The sequence below is a fragment of the Ochotona princeps genome, chromosome 13 (genome assembly GCF_030435755.1).
Source record: "Ochotona princeps isolate mOchPri1 chromosome 13, mOchPri1.hap1, whole genome shotgun sequence".
Taxonomy (NCBI): Eukaryota; Metazoa; Chordata; class Mammalia; order Lagomorpha; family Ochotonidae; genus Ochotona; species Ochotona princeps.
The window spans coordinates 30350308-30356307 of record NC_080844.1 but is presented as its reverse complement, the minus strand read 5'-3'; the positions used below and the strand labels follow the sequence as shown (position 1 = coordinate 30356307).

The following is a 6000-nucleotide window of genomic DNA, read 5'->3' as shown; positions in this document are numbered from 1 at the left end:
TAATACAATCATCTACGTGGTTTCAAAGACAATGCATTTTATATAATTATATTCTGTGAGGATTTCCTGCGTCCAAGTTACTCCTGTTTTTTAAAAATCATTTCTCACTTTGAATAATTCCAGATTTCAAATTTGATGAGACATAATAGGTCCTTATTTTGGAAAAGGATTAGAGAAACACAAATCTAACTTATTCAGAACTTCCTAACTGCTATGTTTGTAGGTCTCTAGGCAAAGTGTGTGTCTGGCCTTTTTCAACAAAGTATTTTCAGTAACAAGTTGTCAGTGAGGTCAGTGACTAGTGGTTCAGGATTAGATACCACCCACCCTGGTTTGTAACCTCCCCTTTCTTTCTTATCCTGGGTGAACAGTGCCTAAGCTAAAGTGACTGCCCCACTGTCACTGTCTCTCAGTTTGGGATTTTGTAACTCTGGGACTGTCAAGAAGTTCTTCTTTTCATCCAGAATTTCTTTTTTGGACAATCTGGAAAATTCCTAACAAGAGAGTAAGCACGTTTACTTTATAGGAAGCAACTGAAAGGTAAGAGTCAAGTTTGTAAAGAGAACTGCACTTCAGGGTATTCTCATCTCTGCCTTGAGTATGTTAGTCAGACATTGTAGGTTTAAAACGTATGGTTTCCTTCTGGATTAAAGACGATCACACTATGTATAAGACGAAATGTTTTGACTAGTTATGATGAGAAATGTGGGCTTTCACGATACTTTTAGAGTTATAAATAACTTTCGAACTAGTGCCAGGGGAAGCTACCAGCCAAGGTCGTGCTTTGCATTCAGAGAGTTTCTGGCTATAAAAAGCCTATTGGATTCTGTGCAGGAAAAGATAAGATATGGCCTGGATGCTCATGCTTTGCCATGGGATTGGCAGAGAGAACAGAGATGGAAAATATTGAAGGGATTTTGCTTTCAACCAAATGCTTATTTATGGTAAATGGAAATTATTTCAAATGAGATAGTGACAAAAGCATCGATTTGTATATTTAGCATTTATTATATATTATTATTGGTAATATTAGACAAGCAATGTTATAAAAACTGAGTAGCATTTACAGTCACATGAAAATAATTTTAAAGAGTGGACAGGGAATCTAGTAATCAGACATAGGTGAAAGTACCTTTCAGAGTGTGAGTAACTACAAGCCGATGCTTTTGATTGCACTGAAGGCAGAACTGCAAGAAATGAGTTCAAATGGAAACAAGGAAGAAATTGAGGTCAGGCTTTAAGAAGTTCATTGATTTTGGAGGTTTTGAGTCACTGAAACATGCAGACTGTTGAAACTTCTTTAGAGGTACCTGAGATTCAGTGACTTGCTTTAAAGGCAAGGGGAAAATAGGATGTAAAGTTCGCTTTGGCTCTGGCTTATCTAGACGGACTGAAAGGACAATGAGTTGAGAACAGTTATGATTTGAAATGTGGATTATCAACAATCAAATCTGAATGATGTGTTTGAATGTGTTAGTAAAATTTCATCAACCACTATAAAAATAATACTTTAATAGTTACATTTGTGAAATGTCCAATGTATGTCGATGTAGTTGCTGTTACTTCTGTTTTTTATTTTCTACATATTGTCTGAGTCTTTGTTACTACTTGAGTGAAAGATTGAAATGTTATGGTAAAATTTCCTTTTTTAAATTATGAAAGTGCTCATTGTAGAAATTTTGAAAGTACAAGGAAAATTGTAATTTCATTGGTATATTTCCTTACAGCCTTTTTGTTTACAACTTTAAAAATAATTTCAGTAATACAATTTAGAATCGTGCTTTTTATGTTTAACCTATCCAAAATGTTTTCTGTACAACAGTATCTGTTCTACATCGATTCCATTCTAGATAGCTATGTAAAATTTCTTCCAAATTCATGCATTTTATTAATCATTGCCAAACATCCAGGTGCTAGGATACACAGGGTTGTGCATTTATCTATTCATGTATATTTGCATTTATATTTAAGATAAATTTCTTACTCTCTATTTTTAACTGTGGAGTTGTTGGATTAGAGAACATTACATTTGAAGGCAAAGATTGTGATTCTTAAGAAGGTAAGCCTGTCTGCCTTTATTGGTTGTTATAAGGCACATGAATAGCAATATACTTTGTTTGGAAGGACACACCTTTTTCCTTACAAAATTTCAACTTTTAAGTTTTCACAAATTTCAACAAAGCTATACATGAGAGTCAAAGATGCTTCACCTTTTCCTGAACCAATAAATAGTTTTTTTGACCACCTATATTACTCTGGATTCTAGAACACTAGAATTTATAAATAACTTTTGATAGAAGACCATTTATAAAAGGTTTTGATCAATGTGAGTATTATGAATCAAAATATAGTAGGGAAGGAAGAATAAGTACTTTACTTATAATAACACTTTGAGAAAATTAAAATTTTTGGAGGAAATTATTTGCCACACAGTGGAAGGAAAAAAGAGGTGGGACAGAAAGTCAGTAGTGGGTTTTTCTACTGAGGGAAGCACGAGAATAGAATAAGCGTGATGAGGCTGAGTCATGGAAGACCAATTTAAATTTTGTTATATTTGGGAGCTATAGTTGTAGAAATAGAATGCTGAAGGGCAAACAAGTTAAGGAATTTAGTGATAAATAAGTTATTGGAATGGTGGCTGGCACAGAGAAATCAAAGTGGAGAGAGTACAGACGTTAGTGCTATTTAATCGATGATGAAGTATGGAGTTAGGAATTCTTAAATAATGTATTCTGTCTTTTAAATTATGGAACTTTATTTGTCAGTTATACTTAGATGGCAGTGATAACTAGGGAAGGATGAGAATTCCATTTTCTGTTTCATATGAATTGTATTTGTGTGTTCCTGTTCCCCCCCTCCCCCGCGCCTTTTGGAATAGAAGGAATTAAAATTTAAGAAAAGAAGTTGGAAGCCTAATTCTGCCTGAAGAGAAACTATGTGCTTTTAATGAAGACTTAAAAATTGTGTTTATTTATGGATCATTGGCTCATGGGAATGTTAGAGATCCAAAAAGCATGATTTTTTTTTAATTTTTGCTTAGTTACTGGATTTTAAATGACATGGTACTGTGGGGTGGAACTCCTGCCTTTATCCAAGTTACAAATCTAATGAGAAGTGACAGGTAATTGAGTTTGCAGAAGTTTTGAAAGTGAACAAAACTGTTAGCTACTGCGCCTGATTTTTCACATGCTTAATTACTGTGTTTAGCCACGTTATTGCTGCCTGGGACTCATCGAGTAATCTGTTAGCAACTTAATCACTAACTTTTAGGTTCTAAGAAGTGACTTTAAGTTTCTAAATGCAAAATTGTAAATTAGGTCAAGTTATTTGACACTTCAGCCCCACCTGTTTTTCCTGCTTGTCATTTTCATAACCAGTATGCTTCTGCAGCTTCAGATGCTTTCTGTCAATAGAGAAGTTGTTTAGATGAAAACATTTCTTAGTGCACAGAAAGACTCAGAGGTACTGGAACTTGAAACACATTAGCCTCCTCCTTTAATTTAGTGCTATTTAAAATGTGATCCACAGTATTCAATTATTTACTGGTCCAGGCAAGAATATAAGGAGCTTGGGTCAAGTAAATCATCTATATAATTAGGAAGTACTGGTCCTGGCACAATAGCATAGTGGTTAAAGTCCTCGCCTTGCACTCCCGGGATCCCATATGGGAACCAGTTCTAATCCCAGCAGCTCTACTTCCCATCCAGCTCCTTGCTTGTGGCCTGGGAAAGCAGTCAAGGACAGCCCAAAGCCTTGGGACCCTGCACCCGTGTGGGAGACCCGGAAGAGCTCCTGGCTCCTGGCTTTGGATTGGCTTAACTCCAGCTGTTGCTGCTGCTTGGGGAGTGAACCATTGGATAGAAGATCTTCCTCTCTGTCTCTCCTCCTCTCTGTATATCCACCTTTCCAATAAAAGTAAGTAAATCTTAAAAAAAAAATTAGGAAGTAACTTCTAGATGAAGGAAGCAGTCCTGAATCTAGATTCTTGCACAAGTGTCTTATCTCACTACTGACCTGTACTCTGAGTTTAAATTATACCATGTAGATATTTGCCTAGATGTAAGAGGGCAGAGAGCTTAGATGGAGGTGTGCAATTAGCTAGACAATAAATGAATTTCTAGCTCTCAGGTGATGAGGCCTCTGCAAAACATGTCAATGCAGAGGGCCCCTGAGATAGCTGATTGAGTAGCTCGAAGAGTGATAGGAGATGCTGGATTGCCAAAAGGGCCGAGTCTACTTCAATGTTGACTTTGGAATCCATTCATTTCTGCTAACTTGTGTGCTACACATAGTTCTCTGGGATAGATGCTAGTGAGCCAAGTGAAGTCCTGTCCCACTGGTGTTTCCTTTCTGGTGTGTATATTTTTGTGGGTGGAGGTAAGGAGAATGAGAAATAAAACCAACTTCCCCAAGATTCTCCAAAGGGGTACTTAGTCCAAAGCTGGACTAGATTCTCTGCGTTTCTCAAGGCTTTTTCTTACCCTCTTGTCATAGTTAAAGTTATACCATTGAAAGAATATATTAAAATTTATTTAAATACTACCTTACTGGTGTACACTTAGGCTTTTTCTACCTTTGTGTTACTGTGAGTGGTACCACAATCCTTTAGATGCATCTGTGCACACTCAGAGAGAGCGATATGTTCAGATTCCTAGTGATGGCCTTGTCTACTCTAAGAATTTGTGCTTATGCAATTAAAAATTATTTGTGAGAAATAAAGAAAAGACAGATCATCTATCTGCTGGTTTGCTCCCTTAGTGTTAATAATAGTCGGGGATGGGCAATGCCAGAGTTGGGAACTGGAAACTCATGCTTGGTCTCTCAAATAAATGGCAGAACCCAATAATGTGAGCTATCACTGCTGCCTCCCAACATCTGCATTAGCAGAAACTGGAGTCAAGATTCAGAATTTGGCGATGAATCTGGTACTCTAGTGTGGGACAAGACTCTTAACTGGTGCCGTAAGGAAAAGGCGAAATATCCTCATTGTGTATGTGCAGTTTTATACCAGTGCACTTTCCAAACAGGTTTTAACAGTGTGTTCTGTCCAAGAATATATGAGGCATCCTGAATTTCTTCGTCTTCTTAAGGAGGATTTCATGAAAGATTGTGAAATGTTTTAGTGAAACCATTTGGACTGCTTTGATGATATTGAAATAGAAAAGAGAAGAAAATTAATTTAGAATGAGGGGTTTTTAATGAACCTATCCTTAATATTACAAAATCACTATTCTCTTTTCTCATTAATATTTTAATGTTTTGCCAGGAATCTTCATAAGGTATGCTGGTTTTAAAGTTTAGGACCTAACTTTATGATTTGTGGGAGATTTTTTAGTTTCCAGTCCTATATTACTATACCATTTTCCATTATTATTCAAACACACCAGCAAAAATTTTGTGATAATGTATATATTTACAATTCAGATTTATACATTGTAAGGGAAGGTGTAGTTGTCTAATTGTCTATTTATGGAGGTAATTTATTACAGCAAGTTTTCTTCAGTACAACTTAAATTTTAGACCAGATAATTCTTTATTGTGAGGAGGCTGTCCTGTGTATCTTTTGTAGTGTCTCTCTCTGGCTTTTATCCACTAGACGCTAGATATTATCACCTCTATCCAAATTGTGACAACAAATTGTGTTCAGAGTTTGTCAGATACCCTCTGGAGAGCCAGAGTATCCTGGATCAATCTAGAATACATCCAGAAGTGGACATTTATCAAAATAGTTAAGTATTCCCTTAACTGTCTTTTGTCCCTTCATGTTAATCAATTTCCTTATGAATTTTGACACAGTTTTTCTATTTTAAAGGCCAGTCTCCTTGATATACAAGATGAAAACAAATTAAAAGTATTGTCATTGCTTCCTGTCACTTATTAATATTTTGAAATGTTCCTGAAGGTGGAGAAGGGTGTCTACCCTTTTTGTCTTTTCATCTTTAAATATAGCCTGTAAATTTTTACATGAGTGTTTTTACAGAGCTCTCCTTCTTGATTTGG

General features: G+C 36.0%; 1 protein-coding gene across 1 annotated transcript in view; it reads left to right on the top strand.

Moving 5' to 3' along the window:
* Positions 1-384: 384 nt before the first annotated feature.
* CTNNA3 (catenin alpha 3) overlaps positions 385-6000 on the top strand; it is a 1173927-nt gene continuing 1168311 nt past the window's right edge. The window contains exon 1 of the mRNA XM_058671693.1: positions 385-540. The gene's annotated coding sequence lies outside the window, so the exon portion shown is untranslated. The remainder of the gene's footprint in view (positions 541-6000) is intronic.